Here is a 26,441-nt window from a genome sequence, read left to right as displayed (position 1 = left end):
AGTTGCCCCAAATTTTCCATGAATTGGGAGCAATAATTGTTACCCCCGAGCTAAATTAGTCGACGAGGCGACAAATTTTTTTATTAGAAATGAAAACGTCTAATTGAATAAATAATATATTTACACGAATAACCTTTTCGGTAATAATTTAGGGCACATATTTCAATCTCCAAATCGTACTCAGCTAGTGAGTTTGCATGGCATATCGACTTGCAACAAATTTTCAGGATGGCACCGGGTTCGAGATATGCGCCGTCAAACTTGCGGTAAAAATGCACTGTTCAATTTATTCTTTTAGGAAACCAAACTTTTATGCACTTCAGCACAAAAGTAATTGGAATGTCATTGTATTGGTCGGGTACCTTGAATATAGTATCAAGAAACAGGTGTAGTCTTCAGAATTCTCTCCACATTGACACGCGTTTCGGATTCACTGGCTAGAATTCGTAAATTGAAACATGTGCCATAAAGGAGTTTATTCAACATTTGATTAGTGCAGTTATGTTGATTCTTCAATTTAGCATTTGTATTTCTTGTAGAAGTAATGACCGCTTCTTTGAATGGGCTAGAATTGTGCTACTTGCGACCGCAAATTTTTTTTTATCTTTGTGCAGCTAAAAAAAAACACCCGCTATGCAAGGCCTAAGCTGCGGAGTTGTGACCTCTGTCGATTCTTCTTTTACCGGTAGTGAAGTGACAGATTTCACTAAGTGGTACCTCTGTTCACTATGTTTTAGGCAAAGTAATGTTACGTTGGAGGTCGTCATGCGCAATAAAGGAAAGGCCGCTGATATAAAGATCAATCGTAAGTATGAAAGTACCACAGCATTTCACTCTGCTCTTGAGAATTACAAAGCGCGAGTAAATTCTCTCAGCAATTCCTCAAGCTTTATTGTCTTTAGTGTGATGATGCTACGCACTAAATTATTGTTGCTAGATATAGAAAGTGTGTGTCAATGACCCCGATAATTCCGAGGAGAAAGGCGAAGAGCTTAAGAGCAAATATGTCAAATTAAAAACGACAATGCCTTTACGTGGCTAGCAGAGATCCTAAGGAGCAGCAGCGTCAGAATGAACTATGCACCGGTTTTTGCTTTGTTGCATTTCTGTAGCTGTTAATTTGCGCATCAAAGTATAGCGGCATAATTTTATTGTAGCCGGGCGCTCCAACAACACGCGTTCTGCTGTTGGTCGCGTGTCTGTGCCGGGAATGACACTCCTTATTAGGACACCCGACGTTCAAATGGTATTCTCTCGCTTACAATGCTTTTCTTCTTCCCGCAGACTCTTTTTACGGGATTATTAATTTTATCAAGTTTTCGACAGGCGCAGATTCGCGCGTGTTATATCCGAAATTTCTTTGACGTTGTCGCCGACTGTATGTCAAAGAGCCTTGTCCAATCAGACTGAGCGCATGTTTTGAAGAATGTTGATGTTGCACACCCTTGAATGAACTGAAACTGCTGCGATAGCGCTGTAATGTATGTTGATATTTGCATAAATAATGAATTCTCTTCACATCTCACGTTTAGTTTCGACGAACGGCAACGGTCCTTGGCGCTATGGTTGCGATTCTAGTGTTGTCTTTGCTTAGCTGCACAATTCCGCCCGATAATGAGTTTACTTGCAAAAAAAAATTCTTCGGTTTCGCATGTGAAAACCCAGATTTGAGTATTAGGCATGCCGTAGAAGGGGACTCCAGAATAAATTTGGTGGCCTTTGCTCCCTAAACGTGGGCCATAGCCACACCGCAAGTGCTTGCATTTCGAACACAATCAAAATGCGGCTGCCGCGCACAGGATCCCATCCTCAGCCTCCGTCTTAACACCGCAACAACAGCTACTACACCATCATCGCGGCTGAGCTAAATTTCTGAGTGTTACTTTCGGCGATGTTTAATTCTTCGCCGGCAAGACAACGTGCCAATTTGTGCTTATTAGATGTTCATTTCAGGTGTAGTCCTTGGTTAAAAGATAATTCCAGTTCCTGTTTTGAGTAAAACACAAGGCTGCTTCCTTTCGACAATTACTACCCGTGACTTTGAGAGTGCTGGTAACAAAGTATTAGTCTTGTGCGATTATTTCAGTGCATCAGTGATGCTAATAGCAGCTGCAAAATAACTCTGTCTCTTGCCCCGCCACCCTCTTCCTCCACCCTTCAAAGCGGGAGGACAACCACCTGTACACGTGCACCCAAAATACGAAGTTTTGTATGCTACGAAACACTGCATTATTGTCGGTAACGTGCCGCAGCCAGCACGTAAGTAAACAACGCATTGACGTGTTTCTATAAAGTTAGATCCCGCTCATATAAGATGTTGTAGAGCATCTGTACGTGTAGAATACGAAAGTTAAACAATAATTATACTTGAATTTAACAGAAATGGCAGTCGCCGATTTGTTTATAAAGCTTTTATCATCCCCTATTTATAAATAATGGTTTTGGCAAACAGTAGCCAGAAACATCACTATAGAGCTCAGTACAAAGAACATGTAGTATAAGATGGTGCACGCATCTAATATTTAAGAACGTTCCAAAAAGATTCAAGAATCTGAACGCAAATGTAATTGCTTTACAATAACGTTAAGTTGTGAGGACTTCATGTTATATGAGGACACTGCGTGCTCTTTACGTAACGGAGAGTTCTCGAGTAGATAGTGCATTATAAAACTTATCTGCTATCAAAGTTATTAGGCCCGCAAGGTGCCATCTATTATGCACCTTTGTGCTATCCATATCATATTGTTACAATTGGGTGGGCTTGTTTAACGTTGAAACAAGGGTTGCCGCGCCCACACCAAGCCGCTCCAAAAACAAATGAGAAGTGGTGTCCAAAGATTTATTATGTCTCCTATCTCGTAAACACATTCATATGCCGTGAACAGTTGGGAATTTCGGGGCGCTGGTGGGACGCCAGCGTACGGAGCTGAGCTATGTGACGTCCTTCCTCAGCGCGGCAGAGTTTCTTGGCGATGTAAAAGTCCGCGTGACAAGTAAAAGGCAGAATGGTGTCAAGTAAGCTGGGGAATGGTCTAACATAAATACGATAGAAGGCTCTGTTGCCGGTGGGTTCATGCTTTGCAGTATCGTAGGTGTATTTGATAAAAGGCAAGATGTCAATGCAATTTTCGTGCCTGGTATGGACGTAGCCAGAACCTATGTTCGTCAAAGTTCTCTTGGTGCGCTCGACGAGACCATTTGTCTGCGGGTGATACGAGGTCGCATGGCGAAACTGACAAGAATTGAGACACAAAATCTCTTCGACAACGCCGGCCGCAAATCGGCGGCCACGATCGCTTACAGTCATACGAGGGGTCCATGACGCAGTATGACTAAAAACAACAGGACGCTCGAGACGTTGATAGCCTTGGTCGCTGGCGTTGCTGCTCTTTCGGCATAACTCATCAGATGGTTGACGCACACTAATCCTACGGTTGTCGCTTGTTGAACGCGTTAATGGACCGAGAAGATCTACTTGAAGCATTTTAAAAGGAGATCATTGTGGCGCCATGGGGTGAAGGAGCCCAACCGGAATAGTATTAGGATACTTGATTTGCTGGCACTTGTCACAAATGGCCACATACCTTTCTTTATTCCACCACATACTAGGCCAGTAAAATAGGCCCTGAATGTGATGGTAAGTTCTGAAACCCATAAGCCCCACGGTCGCGTCATCGTGGATAGCACTAATTGTGCCTTAGAGCACTGCACGGGCCCTTTTCTCAGGCCCGGGCCACAGCGCGAGCCCGAAAGTGCATTGCGGCGGCCCGCCGATCCCGTCTAAGTAGTTCATAACCCGACGGCAACCCGGCCCGGTACGTCTCGTTTGCCTTTGAGCGTAAGCAAAGCATGACCCACTTCTCCGGTATTGTGAAGATACCATCTGTGGCACAGGACATTTTCTGGAGGTAGTTTTGACTTTTCCAGTACTTTGTCTGACATTGTTTCTGATAAACCAATAGGTACAATGGAAAGAAAGAATAAATATTCAGCCCATTAAACTCGTGCGTTAACCTGCGATATGAAAATCTGCGGTACATTTGCCAAATTCTTGCCTCCTCCACCAGCGTCACAGATGATACAGGTCACCTGATCAAAGGACAGCTAAGTGGGAGCAGGGAAACGTGAATGCGCGGTAGGGGGAGGGAGGAAGAGGTAAGCGCGTTTCTCCTCCTCCGCCGTAGCACAAGCTCTCAATCGTTGTCGATGCGACTTAGTCCACTCTAGAATCTGTGGAAAACTGGCAAAACAGATTAATATAATATGGCACTGTGAGTAGGAAAATCCTCCTCCAAGCCTCATGACCTCTTCGTAACATGAAGCATGGGATGTTCCGCTGCACAGTTCTAGCCTGGACACCCAACCCCATGCCGTAGAATGAGCTGAGGAGGTAGCCTTGAAACGTCGATTGCCGGCCATCTGTCCCGCTTAAGAAATCATGCCTTGTCATTTCGCCTGATGCTGACAAAATGCAGTTTTGCTGCCTGTAATAGGCAGTTTTCAAAAGTTACCAACGGCATACCCGGCCTATTAGAGGGTTGAAGGAGACCCGGGGCTGTAATGGGCCTGAGCGAGGCCTGGAACCGATCCAACTTCTTCCCGGGCCCGCATTAGATACCTTACCCGACCCGAGCCCGGCCCGCGGGCTTTCCTGGGCCCGGGCCTCTTAAATGTTCTTTCATGCATGTTCTAAAATGCTTAGGAACCATTAAGAGGAGGGGTGCACTATCAGTCACGTTATTCTCTTTGTAGACCAGGCCAATTGAATAACAAAGCCATTCTTACACGTAAGCTGAGCTACTGGCGTGAAGAGGGCATCCATGCTGCAGTCGGTGGACTGCTCCTCCCGGAAGGTGGGCAGTTCCGAAAAAACAATGTCGTTGATGGCAGTCTGAAACTCATCGAAATTTTCGACGCCACATGCAGTTGTTGGTATTGGCCTCGAGCTCCACCACTGGAAAAGCTGGCGCCACCGTCGGCGTGACGTGCTAGGAGGGATCACGTGGACCTAGCGGCCGCGTCGGCTGCTTCGGGCGCGCCGAAGCGAGCTGAAAACGAGAGTTTAAATTCCCTCGTACGCTGCGGTCCTCATTTAGTGGCGAGATTCGCCCGCTTCGAGTGTCTCCTTTACAACGCTTGAAAGCACTACAAAAATTGGAGGACGCTTAAGCTTCGCCTTCAAGAGTGGAACGCGACAGCGTTCCCGTCGACCCGCCAAGGGGTGCAAGACAATACGGCGCAGCGACTACGCACCCCGCATCGGACGCGGTGAGCGTCGAGCAACGCAGCGTTTGGCGCGACAACGAAATGTGCGCCTGAGCAACAAGCGACGCACGCCTGAGCCTTGGAAACAGCTCAGGCAACACCGCGTTCACTAGAGGCGCTTTTGTACCGCTTTGAAGCATCGAACTCGTGGCTCAGTGGTAACGTCTCGGTCTCACACTCCGGAGACCCTAGTTCGATTCCCACCCAGCCCATCTGGGAAGTTGCTTTTTATTTATGAAGTGCCTGCCGTGATTTATCGCTCACGGCCAACGCCGCGGACGCCGACACCGACGACACCGGCTTTCCTGCGACACGAGCTCCTTAACGCTATCGCGTTAATAGGTAGTGGCTGCCTTTGAAGGCGTACAACATGGTAGGCTACTGCTCGGTGCCGCAATGCCGGACGCACGCAACGGAGCACGGTGTCAGCCTTATTCACACGTAGCCGCAGGACAAGAAGCTGTGTGAAGCTTGGCTCGCGAAACATAAAACCGACAAACAGTCATCGGCTACAACTCGGGTATGCAGCAAGCACAGACGCGAGGAAGATTTCTGCTACGGCGCCCCGTCTGCAATGTCCTGAAAACGCGCACTGAGACGCTCGCCCGAGTCCGCTGCCCGAATAATGTCATGACAGTTTAGTCTATGAACTTGTCGAATGCTATAGATACTGGCAAGTTCAGTGGAGTGGAAAGGCAGCGGTAAGAAGCACATTTAAAAAAAGCATGGCATATGGTCATGTTTGTGTTATGTATTAATGCACTGGATTACAAAAAAGTAGCAGCGGGGAATTGCACGCTGAGAACACCGATAAACATACAGTGCGACGCAACTCGAGAAATAGTATTGAAAGGTCAAAGAATTTAGTAGAAAAAAAAAAGATTGAATCGTCGCGACGGCACATCACAGTCCCCGTAGGCGTCGAAGTCTCTACAATAAAATTATTTTTGAACAGCTCTGATAGCGCCCACGCAACAATGGTTGCTTGTATACTGTCAAATGCTCATATTCTGCGGCCTAAAGCTCATGGCACGGTGCGAAAACGCGCGCGCGGAGAAAGCGAAACAGTGCGCGGACAAGCATGCAGACGCGCAGTCGGTCGCTGCGAATCTGCGCGATCGCTTCATTGAGGCTTCATTCTATTACGCTCCATTTAGTTATAGAAACACTATAACAACATATTTCAGATAGTTTGCTCTCAGCGTTTACCTACCTTTCACGCAAGAAGCCGGTTCGGGAGACTCCATCGCGGCGACCGCGCGCAGTGGCGTTCACAGTTCGTATTCGGTAAAGAGATAGCGTCTGTAAACGATTGTGTGCTTTCAGTTTGCCCAAGATTATTATTTAGACAGCAAGAAACTTCTCTCCTTTCGAAAGTACTTACAGAAATGTCCGGGAGAGCTCGCGCGTGGTGTTTTCAGTGAGCGCTGACAGCAAAAGCTATGAGGAGCGCGCCACGTGATCCCTCATACTACGCCAGCGAGGCGCTTCCGATAGATGGCGACTACGTAACTCCTCGCCGCCAATAGAGAGCTTCGAAACACCGTCGGCGTCCGCATGATGGCTGCCGCGGTTGTACCGCAATGCAAAGGGAAATTACTGCAAACGTAGTGGCCATCGAGCAATGCGACGAGAGGGATGGCGCTGGCCAACCAGTCAACATATTGAGCGGTGATCAGCAACGATCGTAAAAAGGCTTCCTTAGAGATATGGACGGAACTGACGTACAGCAAAAACGACAGAGAGGTTTTCCTTCTCTCTGATAGTGTAGTTCTGTTCAGCCTTGCTCAATAAATGGCTGGCGTAGGCAAATGTATGCCCGGTGGCCTCAAAATGCTGTACGAGGATGGTGCCGAGGCCAATTCCACTCACGTCGGTGTGCAATTTTGTTGCGGCAGTGGCATCAAAACAACGAAGTTGAGTACAGACGAGAGCAGGAATTTCAGCTGACGAAACGAGGAATCGCAATCTGCTGTACAGGTAATTGACTTATCCTTGCGCAGCAACAAATTCAGGGAGTTGGCCTTATGCACACAGTTGGACTAGAAACAAGAAAAACGAGAAACGACCCAAGAAACATCCAAGCTCGCATTGCGACTGCGGTTGTTTGAAGTCATTAACCACAGCGACCATTTGTGCGTCTGATCGCAGGCCGTGCTTCTCAAGTACTAGCGCCTCTCGTTGGCCCGATTTACATTTCTTTCAGTTGAAGGTAAGGTAAACTTGTTCAAGACGCGTCAAAAGAACGTCAAGTCGATGACTGTGCTCTGCAAGAGCGCGACCAAAAATGACGACGCCTTGAAGATAACAAAAAATAAATCTGCCATTTCAGTCCGCGCAGTATTGCGTCCCTATACCTTCCAAATTACAGAACCTCTGGTGACGCAAAAAACAATTTTGTCTTTTTAGGCTCGATGCGCGGATATTTGGCAGTAACGCGGTCGGAAGTTCACAGATGAAAATTAGGACATGGAATGAACAGTCGATAACATCATCGATACGGGAAGTGGATAAACATCCTCTTTCGTCACAGGATTGAGACGCCCGTATCGACAGAAGGGTTGCTGCACGTACACTGAGCCGTTTAAAAGACAAGCTTATTGCATCGTCCTCTCCTTCTTCTTCTGTCGCTTTAGCGTAACAATATCAACCGCGCACACGAAACCTTGTTAAAGAACAAAGCATACCAGTTCACTCCCTTTGTTTTCAATAAGTAGGTATGGGCGAATATTCGAATGTTCGAATAGAAATCACATATAACACCTTAAATGTTCTTATTCGTAATTGAAAATAAACTATTTGGTGCTGTCGAGGATTGAAACTCATCGCCACTATCATCATATTCACCCTATTTCATGTTCAGTGCAGGACGAAGGCCTCTCGCGGCGATCTCAAATTGCTCATCGCCTGCGCCAGCCGATTCCAAATGCCACCCGTGAATTTCCCAATTTCATAGCCCCACCTAAGCTTCTGCCTTCCTCGACTGAGCTTCCATTCTATTAGTACCCATTTTACAACCCTAATGATCCAACGGTTATCGAGCCTGCGCCTTACATTACCTGCCCAGTTCCTTCTATTTCTCTTGGTGTCACTTAGAATATCGGCTATATCTATTGGCTCTCTGATCCAAACCACCCTCCGTTTCTTAGCGTTATGCCTAGCATTCTTCCTTCCAGCGCTTTTTGAACGGTCCTTGCCTTGTCTGCAAGCTTCTTTGTCAGTTTCTAAATCTCTGCCCCATATGTCAGCACCGGTAAATTTGCTGATTGTAGATCTTTCTTTTCAATGATAAAGGTAAGCGTCCAGTCAGGAGCTGGACATGAGCAATCAGCGCTGACTTCAGACGACCATGAAAGCGCTCCACGAGGCCGTTGGTTTGGGGATGGCAGGCGGCCGTGCGCAGAAGATCCGTGCCAAGCAAGCGCAGAAGCTCTTGAAAGAGAGCGTACTTGAATTGCTGCCCTCTGTCAGTAACAATTTTCGTAGGGCATCCGAAGCGGGTGACCGATCCTATGAAAAGAGCTACCGTGACCGTTCCAGAAGAGCTGTCTTGAAGTGGCCTTACTTCTGGCCAACGGGTAAACATCTCGATAGAGGTGATCAGGTCACGAAATCGTGGTCAGGTTGGAGAAACTGGCCGGCTCGGGAAAGAGGATACCTATGAACTTTTACACGTTTGCTCGGTCCACATGCACGAACCCAGTCGCGTAGATTGGCGTTCGACCGTGGCACTACAGAGTGCAATGAAATAAGGCGTTATGTGACACTAACACCGGGGTGAGCGAGCTGGTGCAGTGTGTCGAAAAGCTACTTGCTTAACGTGCTGGAGAAAGATGGTCTCAGTGGGCCTGTAGAAGTGTCGCAGACGAGCGTCCCCCCATCAAGCAGGATAACGACTTCCCGTAGTGCTGTTTTCGAAGGGCGCAGCTGAAGGAGCTCGGAATCATTAGCTTGATATGCGAGGTGCTGTCACAGCGTCCACTCGGCTAAGGGTGCCACCGCTGACATGTCAAATGTCGGTGGAGAATTCCGAAGTAAACAAGAGATGGCGAACTTCTCGTGCTGTATGTGCTGATGATGCTCTGTAAAGCCCATACGTCAATGGCTTGTGATCAGTTAAGATGGTAGAGGGTCCTCCCTCAACGATATTGCAAAAAGCACGGCTAGCGAAGTAAATTCCAAGCTACTGTCAACCGAAAGTGTTGTGACGAGCTTAGGTTGGAGCGACTTCCATGGATAAGAAGGCTAGGCGTTGCCATGAATTATCCATACGCTGCTGGAGAACCACTTCCATGGCTGTGCTGGACACGTCCGCCATGACGGCCAATCATGCTATGGCGTTAGCATGTGCGACAAGTACGGCATTTGCGAGTGCGCCCTTGATCTTAATGAAGGCATCTTCAGTGGCGGCGTCTCAATGCAGCGAGGACATATTGTTCTTGTTGGTAAGGAGGGGATCCAGACGCGCCGCTATGGCAGCATAGTTCCTGATAAATCGGCGGTAAAATTTAACCATACCGAGGAGCTGTCGCAGCTTTGTGATCGTTGTGGTCTTGGGGAAGCTCTCTGCTACTTGGATTTTGATGAAAGTGGGCGAATGCCACTAGCATGGAGGTGATGTCCTAGAAACTCCAAGTTGGCAACACCAAACTCGCTCTTGAAGACGTCGATGACGATGCCTTGTTCAGATAGCCGTTGGAGCAAAAGTCGTAGATGTTGTCAATCCTCTTCCGCGCATTTTCTTGATACCAACAAGTCGTCGGCGTAGGCGAAGGGTAGACCACGCTTTACCGTTTCAATAAAACGTTGGGAAGACTGGGTGGCGTTCCTGAGACAAAACGGCATTTGCGAAGCGCCCTATTGGCCTAGCAATGGGCGTCTTAGGTATGTCTTGCTCTGCGAGAGGAATCTTGTGGTAGGCGCAAGGTCCATCTTTTAGACTCTTAACCTTAAACTTGAACAGGGTCTCTTAAGCTATCTCTTAGGAGGTGAACGACAAAAGCCTACTCTTCCTCCTTTTATCATTCGCTTCTTTCTCTTCTTTCTTTTAATCATTACTGCTCACTGCTAAGCATATTTAGTCATTTGTTATCAATTGCGGTCATTATAAGTTGTCGTTAGATATATTGGTCATTTCGTATTCATTACTAGTTAATATAAGCCATGTCAGTCGTTATTAGTCATTACCGCTCACATCTAAGCATATTTAGTCTTTTGTAATTGATTGTGGTCATTACAAGCCGTCGTTAGACATGTCGGTCATATAGTAGCCATCAGTAGTCATTACAAGTCGTTTGAGTCATTGTTAGTCATTACTGGTCATTACTAAGCATGTTTGATTTGATTTGATTTATTCATTTCCATTTACACACACACATGTACAGAGGAGTGGTAAATGGAGGTGGATGATAAGTAAAAAACCGCACAGACGCGGCTTGAGGTAACCTCACCCCCTTAGGTACAATATGACTGCATGGGGTAACACATCAAGCGCCATATAAATTACATTTATCTAGTGGCCATAAAACATTGCAGTTATACAATATATGAAAGAACAGTGAAATATTTCCACAATGACAATGCAAAACACATTGCGGCATTGAAATAAAAAAATGATATACACTTGGTAACAGACAAGAAAAAGAGGAACATAACACACATTATTAATCATTAACAAACGTGCTCTAAAGAGGTGAAAGCAATAGAGTTTTAAATTGTGACAGTGATAAATCTTGTAAATTGAAGCCTGCTCTGTCGTATAAATTCAGTAATCTTGGAAGGTTGTTAAACAACATTTGACAACCGTAGTTAGTTCTAGAGCGGGGAACCTCCCAGACTTCAGGTGTACGAGTTGAATAACGGTATGAATTGACGGATAGATTTGCAAGTTCTAGAAGTAAATTTTTGTTACGTTTGGTATTAAAGTAATACTCGCGTAATAGTCTGCTGTTATAGATGTTAAGGGCTGTCGCAATGTTGTATTTCTTGAAAAAGTTTTCAGTATGGGCGGCAAACGGTACATTAGCGATGACACGTATGATTTTCTTCTGCATACGAAATAATTTACTCAAGTTACATTCAATTGTTCTGCCCCATAAAAGATGCCCATAATGTATGTGAGACATGAATCAGGCATTATAAATTAATAATTTTACAGAGACGGGTGAAGTAAATCTGTACCGATTTAAAACACCTGTTTCTAACACCTGTTTCTAGTCCTGTCTAAGCATCTGTAGTCTTTACAATTCACCGTTAGACATATTGGCTATTTCGCAGTCATTAGTAGTCATTACAAGTCATTTCAGTCAATATTAGTCATTACTGACCTTTAATAAACATTTTAGTCATTTATAGTCAATGGCAGTCGTTGCAAGTTAGAAATATTGCTCATTGCCTAGACATTACTAGTCATTACAAGTAACTAGTAGTCATTGTAGTCATTACCACTTATTACTAGACATTTCTTGTCATTTCTAATGAATTGCGATCATTACATGCCGTCATTAGATATATCGGTCATTTCGTAGTCATTAGTAGCAGTACAAGTCATTACCAGTCATTATTAGTCATTACCAGTGATTCTTAACCTCTACCTATCTCTGTAATAGCGTTATCATTCAATAACTGTCACTATCAATCATTTTTCATTCTTTAACCCGTCTTTAATCCGTCTTCATATAGTGTGATGACACTTTGGCGGACACATCACCATGAGCCTAGAGAGGCTTTCGCTTTATTAAAGAGATATTGGCGCCGTGCAAAGCGACGGTGAGATCTTGTATGTTGGGTAAAGGGTACCGGTCCGGTATAGTCTCAGTGTTTACACGCCTGTAATCTCTAACGGCCTGCAGTGTCCCGATTTTTTAGGCACCATGTGGAGTGGAGCTGTCCACTTACTGGTGGACTGGCGAATAATGCATAATTCCAACATGTGCTCGAACTCTACACGTGCAACTTTGAGCTTGTACGGAGCAAGTCGACGTGGCCGGAAGAATGCAGCAGGTCCGGAAGTGATATGGTGTCGCTCATCGTGGCAGATGATTTTTTTATTAGGGGGGGGCGGTGAGTTCAGGCAATTCTCACAGCAAAGCCTAGAAGGGTCAATTGGAAACCGCAATGCTAGAGCGCGCTAAATTTATGGTTTCCGGCGCAGCAATGTCTTCTAGAGAGATAGGCTGTCGCGTCCAGAAGATGTCGTTTGCCGTCTACAATAAGGCCATGGTCGGTGAGGAAATCATCATCGGTTTTGTCAGAAATGTGTCAGCAACCATGAACAACCATCGGAAAGCTCTTCGCAGGCCCAGGTTACGTGCGAGCGAGCGTTGTCAAAATATCGAAATGCAAGTTCCATTCACGGCTTGTATGCACAGAATGGGAGCAGCTGTGCGATCCGCTCGTGTAGCAGGTAGAATGCTGACCTGTGCCCCCGTGTCGGTCGCAAAGCGTTGCCCAGTGGCCTTATTGATGACGTACAAGAGGCGACTTGTGGTGGGGCCGTGACCGAATTCATCGCCGTTAGCAGTCCGTTGGACGGTTTCTTGACCAAGAGCAAAGAAGAGAGCAACGACGTGCTTCCATAACAAAATGGCAGTGATACCAGCAGATGGCCGGCTGATATGCTGCACAGTAGCGCTGGCGCTCGCTGGACGCGCCGCGCTGACGAGATGGCAATCGGCGATGACGACAGGAACGAGAAGAAATGTCCTTGCGATGGGTCGGAACCAGGAGCTCGTCCCGTCTATCGCACAGCTCAGCCACGGGGAATGTTCTCGATGTTGTCTCTCGCCGGTTCGGAGGCAAAGAACGCGCAGTGTGCGACGCTGACGCCGGTGTCACAGCTGCAATCGAAGTTGGATGCATCACAGCCTAAGTGGATTGGAACTTCCAACTCTTTGTGCTCCAATGGAGCGAGATGTGACAGATGCTGGGTGGAAGCGGTGGCCAGCACCATCTGGGCTTTAGGGGGTAAGAGCTAAAAAAAATAGCTCACGTACAAAGGCGTTGTCCATGCTGAAAGCGCGTGGGCCCGACAGGTTAAGCATTCGGTGCAGTAATTGAATGGGGTATTGATTGCCCAGCTGTCCAAATAAGAGTATCTATTGTATTCGTGTGCATTCCGAAGTAGGTGTATCATCTAGTATAGTTCCCTTGATTGCACCATCAGACGCCGCTGGGAGGTGTGTGCAAACGAAAGGAGAAGATAGGCAATCTCGTCGATGGCGGCCGCTGGAAGCACGTCGACCACAAGGAGGTGCTTGCGGCTCTGTGACGTTATCCGCGAAAGGTCGACACGGGCCTCGGCTTAGACCAACCACGCCATCGGCGTATCTTATTTTGTTGTTGCGCAAGCTGAACAAGGGCAACAGAAAGGCACATCTGACACACACGGCGCCACTTGTGTGTCAGATGTGCCTTTCTGTTGTCCTTTTTCAGCTTGCGCTACAACAAAATAAGATATGCCTTACCAAAAAGCCTCTATAGCTATCTTCACGCCGTCGGGTTCCGCTCCCGAATTTCTGGCAGGCGGATTACGTTCCAGAGAACCCCAGTGGTTGAAGCGAGGTTAGCGGTTTCCCATTTGGTCGAGGCTTGCTGGCGTTTATTGTCGGTGTTCGACATGCCTCCATTTCATTTTCGTGTGGCGCGTTAATTCCAGGCGCAAGTTGTGCGTTGATCCAGAAGTCAACGCTCACCAATTGTACAGCATATGACGGAGAGACGACGAGACGTTATTCCAGCACCGGAGCTCAAACTCTACTAGCTTTTATTTCTTCCGTCCCCAGCGTGAGCTAAGCTTCTGCGCCGCACGTGGCCTCTCCTGACTTCGTTATCTTGCCTTAGAAGATCGCGTCGATGACCCTGGCGCTACACGTCAATGGGTAGCGCTTTAGAGACACCCGCTCCTGTCCTTAGTTCTCCCTTAATACCCTACAGGCTTTGCGTTTGCATGCAGCTGCTGAAGATCTTCACCGTCGATGACCTGGTTCTCTTTTTCCACCATAACAATATGGACGCAGAAGCTCCAAGCAATCGTCCCGAAGAGCGGCTTAGTAGGTGACAAATTTAACACCGTACCGGTTGTCTCTTCTAGATTTCTTTCGCGACAACCTTGTCTGTTATGTGCTCCTTAGGGTGACTAGTACCACTATCATGGGCTCTTGGGACTTTGATTAGGCTCGTTCCGTGAACTTCACAAGTGCCTGCTTTTTTGGGGGGGAATGTCGTCTGGGGGGGAATGTCGCCCTTTACATCTGAATGCGCGTCTTCCGCAGTGAATCTTCGCCGCGTCGCGTACTTATCATTTAGTCCAGCCGCCTTTTCTTTCATCTCTACCGCCTCTCTACCCGCACGTAAGACCTCACTCCATGCGCAATGTTCGAGTTCTTCAACAGATGCATTCTAAAACCTTGTTTGCACTTTCGTAAACTTAGGCGCCCTTAAGCCACTCAACGATGTTCACTTTGAAACCGCACGCAAACTCAGAAAATTTGCGTCTGGTCTGAAAACGAACCTGGTTGTATTTTGTTCATCCTTTTGAAACGCTTCCTGAACACCCTGGTGTAAGTCAATTTCTCCTCAACACCGTTGACTTTATTACAGCGAAACTGTTTATGCCGACACTGTGCCGTCGTTGTCGGACTTCGCTAAAGAGGGGCCACGAGTCCTAGCTCATGGGGAAAATAAGAGTTGAACACGAGGAAAGGGGTTGGTGTGACGCCTGTCCCCCGGCGAGAATGCTATGTATACGCGAATCTTGTACAGTTGTCATTTTCTGGGATTGAACCAGATCGGCATTGAATTTACCTACGATTGATTCCACCCTGTTACGAAAAAAAAACAAATGTTATTATGCTGGCGGTTTATGGCCAACGAACTGTCCCCAAAGATGGAAACTCGAGACTAGGAGCACGTGTCGGCCGCCACGTCAACACAATTCCGCCAATCCTCAAAACCACTGCAGCGCCCGCATCTCCATCGGTGGGCTTTGCGCCCAATGAAGGCAGCTTTGGATTAGTGGTTCCGCACATACCATCCTAGCTAGAACTATGGGAAGTCCACGAGTAGTGCGTACTCCTGAGGAAGAAGCTGCCTACCGCGAAAGCGAAAATGAGGCGAAAAAATGGTGAAAAAGATTACTATATAGACTGTTTGCGAAGTTTGACTTGCACGGTGTAACACTCGCTGTAATATAGGTCCGCTGCTCGACCATCTTCACGGATTGAAAGCGGCGGTGATGTTCTACTCGTAGTTCCTCGCTTTAGTCGCCTCCAGCTTTGTGACTCCACATGTAAACGAAGTCACCAACCTCTGCGACCATGTGCCCGAAGCGAAGTTACGCCTCTTGCAAGTTCTTTCTAACTGAACTTAGGACGAGACAGTGTCCTCGCCAACCTTGTGTAGCCTAATCCACTAGTCCATACGACATAGTTTGAAATCGCTTGGTCTTCTTGAGCTGTTACTGCATTCGCCTTCTGAAATTCAAACTGTGGCTTTCTAATCTCTTGGTCAGGCATCATTTCTCCATGTTCTTTCTGCTTCATCTATTTTTCTTGTTCTTTCAGGCCTCCAGGCTTCTGGCTGGCTTATGGAAGGCCAACAGCGGAGTGAGGTCAACGTTCCAATCACTTATCCAAAAACGCGCACAGTTAGGGGATTGGGAATTCAACAAACCACACGTGCACAGGTTGCTGACGAGCAATGTGGCAAAGTGCGACGACGAGTCATTCCTGGCACCAAGCAATGGAAGCAGGCACCTGGCTGCCGCTCGTTTGACCGTGTCGAACAGCTGAGAATGCGGTTGCGATGTAGGCCGATTCTTGGCAAGAAGTAGCGGAAATAGGCGCTCAGTTTGCCGTATGTTACAGCAACCAAGTTTTACAGATGTTGATAGGCTATTAGTGCTGTTTTTTTATTACCGATTGGAGATCCTGTGCTTGAAGCTGATGGTAACTGCTTGCGTATCTTTTAATCTAGTTAGTTATGTTTTTACTCAGTCAATTATGTATCCTGATTTCTCGTGGGCGGTGAGAAGAGTATAGAATTCGTACTTTGCCACTGGCCTTGATATAGTGCGCACCGGCTATCGCTAGCGGCCGTGTTGGCACGTTTAGACGTCAGGCCGCTTTCAGTACAAACAGTCTTTGAATGCCGATATAAACTGTCGTCGCATCGAAAGTCGGTGAAGGCTTTGTTGACCTTTTTATGTGGCAGTGGCCTATTAGAAAGACTATAATGAAACCATCCCGTCCTTTTTTTATTCACGCCTTTCTTTTTGTCTCCGTTATTCTTTCCGTATTTACTATCCATTTCCCTTCCCCTAGTGCAGGGTAACTCAGGTCAACCTCCCTGCCTTTCTTTCATTTGCATCCTTTGCTCTCTGTCTCGCTCTGTCTCTCTCTGTTTTCTCGTGCGAGTAATATTCACCGCGTCCGGCTGTACAGCTCAAAGGCTAAAATATAATATCTGACACGGGCGATTTTTAAAATTTTGTATACTATAACAAAAACACACCGTTGTGCCGTTCTGGACAAACATGAAGATGGAAACCACAACCACAGCAGCGCGCTGGACTAGAAGTGTCTTTCGAAGATGGAATTTGCGGACTTTGATTGTTACAATTTGAGAATGTAATTGTGGAGCTGTGTCCTTTTTGCTCGGTATAATATTCATCAGTGCTAACGCTACACAACCACTACTGGTGGCTGTCTTGACGGATAAACGATTCTGTGAATCACCAACATGAGCGCGTAATAGGCGGGAACTATTGTGTGAGTTCTCTGTCATGGATAGCCTTTCTACTGCAGTTCAAGGCCATGGTACCGCTGGTACACGAGAAGCTGTGCTCGGACGTGCATTGTAGGCCCACATACAAAAGAACTTGCTCCCCTCGAAATTTTGTCACCAGACATGCCGTACACGAAACTGGCTGAAGCTCTTGTTTTCGTGTTGGGTAATGATCAGAAACAATAGTTGTAGGCTGTTTCTTTAAAGAAATGTCGGCAGAGACAAACTACCTTCCAAAAATTGGCGTTTGTCACAGAAAGCACGATACTCAAAGGTCGCACATAGCATTTACCACACGCGGCAAACTCTGATCGGTAGTATATGAGTCATATTTGTACAAGCGCCAAAAGATGATCTCAAATAGCCAGGCGCAATTTCATTCTGCCACCAAACAAAATTTCGTGACCTAGATCACTCAGCGTGACAACAAGGTATGGTATACTCCTGGAAGCGCCATTTTTGCAATAAAAGCTACAGAAATTCTGAGAATTGTCTATTCATGCCGAGGCATTGTTTGCTTCGGCTATGACTTCGTCATGGCTTAATTTTGCCTACTTGCTTTTTCTAGCTTACAGGCGCCTACTCATGGCCTTTCCGATGGCAGAACATGTTTAGGCTGTGGTAGAAAAATGTCAGATTTGCACGTCACATCCGGCCCCTTCAATGCAATTGTGCCAATTGAGGCAGGACGCGGGCACGAGCGCGTTTCGAAAGAGCGGAGCGCTTGAAAGGGAACAGCAGCTGCCCCAGTATCACGTGAGGCGTTGCGTGAAGGCAGAGTGCATCGCTACGAAGCCATTTCACCCAGTTGAACGCTGCTGAGCGCCCTTCTTCCTCTTCACAATCACGCTCTCGCCGTCGCTCTCATCAGCATGCTCTCCCCTGCTTTCTCACTGCGCCTTGGTAAGGCCCAAGGAAAGCGCACTCGTTTGCCCACGAGGTGTTCATAACTCGAAGGGCTCTCTGCGACGTTCAACTGGACATTGGGCCACCCCAAAATCTCAAGTTGCCCCACACCCAAATTACAAGTTCACCCACCCCTGCAGGAAGCTTCACCATGCATATCCTGAAGAGCCGTATGCATCTCTATTGGTATTCTCATTTCAAGCGCAGCTTGTATTGGCTCACAAGTTTCGGTGGCGGTCTGGTCACTCAAAAGCCGAGCTGCTCCCAAAGCAGAGCAGCTACGGTAAACGGCAGTTTCATGAGTTGACAGCTGCGCCGGCGCCATGGACGTCAGACTCTGCAGTTTTGCAAGACGCGTAGCGCCACCTGGCGGTGCGAAGAGGCAGTAATTGAGTAGTGCGAAGCCCGACTGCCTTGCTAAGTTGCCTATGCAGATAGCGACTGCGAAACAACGATTTAACTATATTTTGGTCCATATGGCGAGCGTTTTGCGCATTCAACACCCAGACAGAGAGCTATGAATTTCTACGCTAGTCGGACGCGCCGCCGAACTGCCATAAAGCGCTTGCTGTCTCATTCGTCGGACTGATGGCGGAAACGACGGCAACCGCGATAGCTCCGCGCGCTACAAAGAAACGCCGCAATCGACGCTACTGTTGTGTTGTAAATTACTATGAACGTGAAGGACGGAATAACAACGTTCAGTTTTACCGATTTCCATCGCGATCGTATGAAGGGGAAAGGTGAGAGCGCTGGATACGGGCCGTTCAACCTGTTGGGTAATCGGATTACTTGCATTTCCCACAACACAGCGGCTCGCATAAGAAAGTGCGACAATTTTGTTCTTCTGTAACTGTGTTACGCAGCCCTGACGGAGGACCGTGATAGCTAAGCGAAAAAATCAAGAATATGCAGCCGCCACTTCGTTTGTAACAGAAAAAAACAACGTTGCGAACCATCTTGCTTATGTGCCATCGATATCTCCGCCTTTTAACAGACATCCGTCTCCGCTTGACTCAACAAGTGGAATGGACAGATCTGGCAGGTCAGCTTAACCAAACATTTTGGTTCGTTTATGAATTCAAAATCCTGTTCTAGAGCATCGTTGCATCGCGAGCTCATTTCTACTTACGGTATTTTGTATCTCCTGCGCCGATAAAAGAAGCACGCTTCGCAATGTGCTGAGCCTGCTCGACTGCGTTTTTCAAATGTGAGCCGTACAGTTGCTGTAGGAGCACTGGATGAGTAATTGCGAAATAATGCACATGTGTAAAGAAAAGAATGTCGCATTTATTTACATTTATTTGTGCGCGCTTGTTGCTCGAAGCGTCTGCAAAAAGTTCAAATTAAGGTACTGAGCGATGCCGTACCTCCTGCGAGAAAGAAAGACGCAGCGCGTAGGCACCGTAGGAAGCTTACGTTCGTTATGATCGCACGCTATTTGCTGCCTTGGAAAACGTTTTCTGTTTGCTGCCCTGGAAAAGGCTATGCAAGGATTTACTCTCTGTAAATAATTGCGAGACAAAACATTAGGATAAAATACATAAATATATAGGAGATACTTAATAAGTCTTGTGTTCAGGACATATTCAATATGAAACAATTTGAAATGCTTAGATTTTTATGCTGATATGCCTATAGAGAAACCTGATGCCCTCTGTATTTGCGAGTTGCAGCACGCTGAAGTAACACTTGAGACTTTATTTTATATTGTACACATACTTCGCCCTGCTAAGCTTCCTGTCCGAAGCGTGGATGGGCGGAAGGAGCTTTCCAGGCCCTTGGTTTTTAGGAAACCGTGCCTCAGCACAAACGAAAGAGAAGGATACACTGTGGCCTATGCACCTCCGCTTGCGGACAGCTCTTCTTGCACTACTCAGTTCGTTCCAAGGCTCCGATGGGGGCGCTGGTGACGGGTTTTTCCGCAGCGCCGCCTGGGCAGAGTCTGAGGCCTATAGCGTGAGTCGCTGTCAACCATTCCAGCTGCATGAGCACGCGCTCACGCCACGCGCGCAGCCAATCAGAGCCGTTTCGCTGCATCTAGGGAGGGAAAGGGCAGAAAAGGGTGTCAAGCCGGCGGCGCCGGCTTCGTTTCCATTCAGTTCATTTAAAAAAAACGAACGGGAAGGCCACCCATCGTGCATTACCCTGGGGAACCGGCAGCCTTCAGCGAGCAGCGGCGGGAACTCGCATGCGAAAGCGCTCGCCGTGCTGAGGGAGCCGGAGCCGGAAGCAATCCGACACCATCATCTATGGGTTGCTTAACCGTGATGAAGATTAGGTGTACAGAGGATAAGCTACTCTTACCCCTGTTTTCCTGTAGAGGAAGCGCCCGAACCTTTTATTTGTTACCTTTAGATTGTTCCTTATCGCTTAAAAGCTGCCAGTCTTCTACACTTAACAATTAAACCGACTGAAAGTCCTACCTTTGAAAATTGTGCATTTTTGTACAGATAGAAGGCATTACACATTTCGCGTGACAGGGCTGGGGATCACGTCCAAGAAGCCATAAGCTTCGAAAATCCCTGCCACAAGCAGGAGGATGAAGATTCGTCACCAATATGCCTGTTTATATATTCGTTGCGGACCCCGTAGTAATCACTAATAGATCGCAGTTCGTTACTCGCATGCAGACGTGGGTAAAAACCTGTTACTCTTCTAGCGTTCAGATAACTGCTGTCATGTTTATTGCCTTTCTCGACTGGTGCGACCGACGATTGAAATAGCGTATCAGCGACTTCTTGCGTCCGCCCGGACTTGTACACTATGGTCACACCATAGGCGTGCCGACAGAAGCATGACCGCGCCAGTCGCCCCCAAAAGTCCCTCATGTTTCTAAACCAGTGAAACGAATGGTAATGTCGTAATATTAAAAAGCAGCATCAAAACAGCTTATACCACCATTTAGCAATTACCTAAGCGACTATCATAAAATCCTTTCCAGGGGTAGTCTAGTTCAACTCTGCTGCGACAAACTGCGACTTGCATAAGCAATTACTGTCTTGACGTTATGTTGCCTATACACAAACTGGGCGGAAAGAATGAAGCAGCTGGAATCTGAACTACCTGAGCTGCCCTGAGTAGTACCTGAATAGCTGACAATTGGAACTAGGGCAAGTGAATGTCTGAGCTTTCTAAAACCCACCTCATGGCATGAGCACCGGGCGAATGCTTAATTATTACTGATACAATGAGCCAGTGTTTCCGCGATCTCCAAATAATTTGCAATCATCATCATCATCAAACTGGTTTCGCCCAATGCAGGGCAAAGGCCTCTCATACTTCTCCAACTACCCCAGTCATGTACTAGTTGTGTCCATGTTGTCCCTGCAAACTTCTTAATCTCATCCGCTCACCTAACTTTCTGCCGCCCCCTGCTACACTTCCCTTCCCTTGGAATCCAGTCCGTAAGCCTTAATGACCAACGGTTATCTTCCCTCCTCATTACATGTCCTGCCCATGCTCATTTCTTTTTCTTGATTTCAACTAAGGTGCCATTAACTCACGTATGTTCCCTCACCCATTCTGCTCGTTTCTTATCCCTTAACGTTACACCATCCATTCTCGTTGCGTCGTCTTCAATTTAAGTAGAACCCTTTCCTAAGCCTCCAAGTTTATGCCCCGTACGTGTGTATTGTTAAGACACAGCTGTTATACACTTTTCTCTTGAGAGATATAATGGCAACCTCCTGTTCATGATCTGGGAATGCCTGCCAAACGCACCCCAACGCATTCTTATTCTTCTCATTATGTCAGTCTCGTGGTCCGGATCCGCGGTCACTACCTGTACTAAGTAGATATATTCCCTTACCACTTCCAGTGCCTCGTTACCTATCGTAAACAACTGTTCTCTTCCGAGACTGTTAACCATTACCTTAGTTTTCTGCAGATTAAATTTTTGACCCACACTTCTGCTTCGCCTTCCCAGGTCAGAGAGCATGCATGGTAATTGGGCCCCTGAGTTACTAATCAAGGTAATATCATCAGCGAATCGCAAGTTACTAAGGTATTCTCGTTTAAATCTTCTACCCAATGCTTCCCTCTACATGTCTCTGAATACTTCCTGTAAACACGCTGTGAAGAGTATTGGAGAGATCGTACCTCCCTGTCTGGCGCCTTTCTTTATTGGGATTTCGTTGCTTTCTTTACGGAGGACTACGGTGGCTGAGGAGCCGTTATACATATGTTTCAGTATTTTTACAGATCGCTTGTCTAAACTCTGATTCCGTAAAGCTTCCATGACTGCTGAGGTTTCTACTTAATCAAACGCTTTCTCGTTATCAATGAAAGCTTTATATAAAGGTTGGTTATATTCCGCACATTTCTCTGTCACCTGATTGATAGTGTGAATATGGTCTATTGTTGAGTAGCCTTTACGGGATCCTGCCTGGTCCTTTGCTTGACAGAAGTCTAAGGTTTTCCTGATTCTATTTGCGATTACCTTAGTAAATACTTTGTAGGCAACGGACAATAAGCTGATCGGTCTATAATTTTTCAAGTCTTTGGTGTCCCCTTTCTTATGGATTAGGATTATGTTAGCGTTCTTCCAAGATGGCGGTACGCTCGAGATCATCAGGCATTGCGTATAGAGGGTGGTCAGTTTTTCAAGAACAATCTGCTCACCATCCTTCAACAAATCTGCTGTTACCTGATCCTGCCTAGCTGCCTTCCCCCTTTGCATAGCTCCCAATGCTTTCTTTACTTCTTCCGGCGTTACTTGTGGGATTCCGAGTTCCTCTACACTATTCTCCCTTCCATTATCGTCATGGGTACTACTGGTGCTGCATAAATCTCTATAGAACTCCTCAGCCACTTCGACTATCTCATGCATATTAGTAATGATATTGCCGCCTTGTGTCTTAACGCATAAACATGATTCTTGCCTATTCCTAGTTTCTTCTTCACTTCTTTTAGGCTTCCTCCGTTCCTGAGAGCATGTTCAATTATATCAATATTATACTCCCTTATGTCAGCTGTCTTAAGCGTGTTAATTAACTTGTAAATTTCGGCCAGTTCTATCCTAGCTGTAGGGTTAGAGGCTTTCATACATTGGCATTTTTTGAACAGATCTTTCATCACCTGCGATGGCTTACTGGTATCCTGTCTAACCACTTTCTATTGCACACTCATTAATGATGCCCATAAGAGTGTCGTTCATTGCTACAACACTAAGGTACTCTCCCTGAGTTAAAGCCGAATACCTGTTCTGTAGCTTGATGCGGAATTCCTCTATTTTCCCTCTTACCCCTAACTCATTCTTCGGCTTCTTATGCACCAGTTTCTTCCATTCCCTCCTCAAGTCTAGGATAACTCGAGTTCTTACCATCCTATGCTCACTGCAGCGCACCTTGCTGAGCACGTCCACATCTTTTGTGATGCTAGGGTTAGCGCGTAGTATGAAGTCTATTTCATTTCTAGTCTCGCCATTCGGGCTCTTCCACGTCCACTTTCGGCTATCCCGCTTGCGGAAGACGGTATTCATTATCCGCATAATATTCTGATCTGGCAACTCTACTAAGAACTCTCCCCTGCTATTTCTAGCGCATATGCCATATTCCCCCACTGACTTGTCTCCAGCCTGCTTCTTGCCTACCCTAGCACTGATGTCGCCCACCAATATATTGGCAATAAAGGGCCGATAATAGGCACCCAGGCCCCTTAACCATTGAATACGTCTTTTCCTCCACCGATTCAAAGAACCCACGGTGATAGCTTTCACCGGATTGACGTGGACACCTTCAGCGCTTACCACATGTACGCGAGACTTGACCTCTTTGTAGCTGCAACGACACTTCTGATGTCTGTTTGATAAATCAGCCGCTCGTTTGGCTTGGAGGGCTTGGCGCCGTAGCAGAATGTGTTATTGAAACATGGTCTAAAATGGAAGCACCAAGTCCTGACAATGCAGGCCAATGGTCGACGTCGTGAAAAATGTCATGATGAATGTCTGTAGCCTGTGGCTCGATCTGTAGGGCAAAAGCAGTCGGCGTTGCTTCCACCGGAGTGCTCATCGCAAACTTCATAGCAGGCGCAGTATGTTCTTTTATATTTTTTTTACGTAAACTTCCAAGTTCTAGGCTGAATCTACGGATTCACCAACTGGGGTGGTGAACTATACTTCCCGTTTATTAAGGGGCAGCGTATCTTCGGCTTTGTGCGGAATGGCGCAAAGTACAACTTAACTTGCCCATCTGCCAAAATATTGCCTTCTGCAAACAGCAGTACAACTTCAACGTAACCTCTTAGATTAAGTAAAAGAAGCGAAGAACCTTGTCGGCCACAGTTTTGTTGTCTTGTTTACTCGTACGCGGTAGTTACATATGGCAGCTCGATAGTAACACATCAGCTATTGGGCTCAACACAAGAAACATAAGAACAATTAGAATGGCGTTTGCTTTATACATATGCTGTTGGCCTGTGTCGAGTTTCGCTGAGCGCATGGGCGTCCGTGTAGCAACTCACGGGGACCAAAAATAATTTTTTTCTTTCAATGTTTACTGCGAGATAGCACTAAAACTAAACCCTGATTGTGATTTTCTTTTACCTCTTTTTCAGTTAGAACATACTGCACCTACTGGGTCAAGAAAAGCAATGTGAAAAATCGGCACTGGGCTTGTGACTTCATATTAAACCATTTTTGCCGAAGCCCAGAAATTGTCATTAGGGATACAAACAATTGTTGGCCTGAAGGGAATGCATAAAGATAAAAATGAACCACACCATTACAATCGACGATGATGTTCAATGTTAGCGAAAAGCGTCTAGACAACGATTCGCTTTATTAAAGAATGGTACGACGAAGGTGCTCATTTGTTGAAATGAAGACATTTATTGGACATATATGGGGACATGATTGCGCAATTTGGAAGAGAACAGCGCCGTCAAACAGTACATCTGTGGCAGTGATGAACTAATAAGCTGAATCGCCATACGTGGGTTAATCTAAGAGGGAGTGATTGTGATGAGGGTCTGGCGCTATATACTGCAGCACTTTAGGGAACACGGCTAATCGCCTAGTGAGCTTTGAGACCGCAACAACAGAACACAACTGCCATCCTCCTTTACCATCGCAGAAGCTTCCGCAGCCGCAGTGGTGAGGGCGGCATGAGTAGAGTGTCTAAACAGCGTCTGCCACAGCGTGTAAAGGACGTGTGCCTCAAAGTTGGCATTCGCTGAGAACTCCCATTCCGCCCACCATCCCTTGATTGGGAAAAACACGCAAACGTTCCACCGGTGCCTTTGTTTTGGCAGTGAGGCATCGGCGAACAGTTTTGAGGTCACGCAGCATATAAGAACAAACCGAGCACCAACCAAGAAAAGAGGCGAAAAAGACAGAGAAAGCTATTCTCTTGAAATACAGAAAATCAACTGGTGAATGGCAGTTCCACTAGACTTTCACGGAGAGCTTTATTTTCGCAATGCTTATCACAAAGCAGTGACAACCGCCGACAAGAAACCTCGGACATTCAATACAATTTCTTTAAGCAATTCCTGGGAGGTATGAAGAATGTTCATTAAATAACGCTGATGCGTAACATCGTATTGCTAAATATGATTAGGCGTCTTTCGGGGTTACAGGAATTGCGGCATGAGGACTTTCGTGCTTACAATGACGAATTAGGTTGAGCATACTCGAAAAAACAGAAATACTCCAGGAATGCTGCAAAACGTTTAATTTTGGAAGCTACGCGGTACAATTCTTGTCCAGCGAATTCGGTAAACATGTTTTTCCGGTGTAGACATGTTGGTAACGTACGTTTATGATTGCAAAAGTTACAACATGATTAGCACGATTGCCATGTCTGAATTTTTGATACTCAGGATTGCGCCTCTTCTTCCTTGCAATTACCTTGTGGGCTGAAATCAGGCGCTAACTACGGACAGAAGAGAACGCAGTGCTTTCGCAGCGTAACGTGTTAGTCACTGATTTCACTAGTAGTTTCGGTTAACGATGTTGTCGGCCAACGGTGTCCGTCGCAGCTGTCGGCGGGAATGAAAAAAAAAATACCTAGTTTCCGCCGGTATCAAACCCTGGCCCGCTGCCCGGGAGTCAGCTACTCTCCCAGTGAACCACGCGAACACTTTCTTTAGTATAGTAATTATCACAGTTAATAAAATGATGTACTTACACGAACCATTTGCAGTATTTTGAGTGCCATACGGTCACACCTAATGGCAAGTCATCCAGCAGTACATACAAAGAAAGCGCCACACAAAACAACACCTTCCATCACAAGAAAAACTTGAAACTTGAAGCTAAACACCTAAGGAAAAGTTGATAACAATCCGGCCGACATTTTTCATTAAGTTCGTAATCATTTGAACTGAGGGCAATCTTGAGAAAATTTTCTTGCTGTATGGCGGTGTTGCATAAAGCTTTCCATAGGCTATGCAGGCCTACCACTAAAAGCATATCCTATGGTACATCATCACATGAAATAACAAGATATCAGATACTCTGAAAATACTTCAAAATATGTTTGAAT

General features: G+C 46.4%; 1 long non-coding RNA gene across 1 annotated transcript; it reads left to right on the top strand.

The window, feature by feature from the left end:
- Positions 1-600: 600 nt before the first annotated feature.
- Positions 601-24,756, top strand: LOC142591220 (uncharacterized). Its single transcript, XR_012830393.1, has 3 exons — positions 601-805; positions 2,164-2,259; positions 24,511-24,756. It is a non-coding gene; the product is annotated as an uncharacterized LOC142591220 (long non-coding RNA).
- The last annotated feature ends 1,685 nt before the right edge of the window (positions 24,757-26,441 follow it).

Source organism: Dermacentor variabilis, chromosome 8 (genome assembly GCF_050947875.1).
Source record: "Dermacentor variabilis isolate Ectoservices chromosome 8, ASM5094787v1, whole genome shotgun sequence".
Lineage (NCBI taxonomy): Eukaryota > Metazoa > Arthropoda > Arachnida > Ixodida > Ixodidae > Dermacentor > Dermacentor variabilis.
This window is presented reverse-complemented; position numbering and strand designations above follow the sequence as displayed.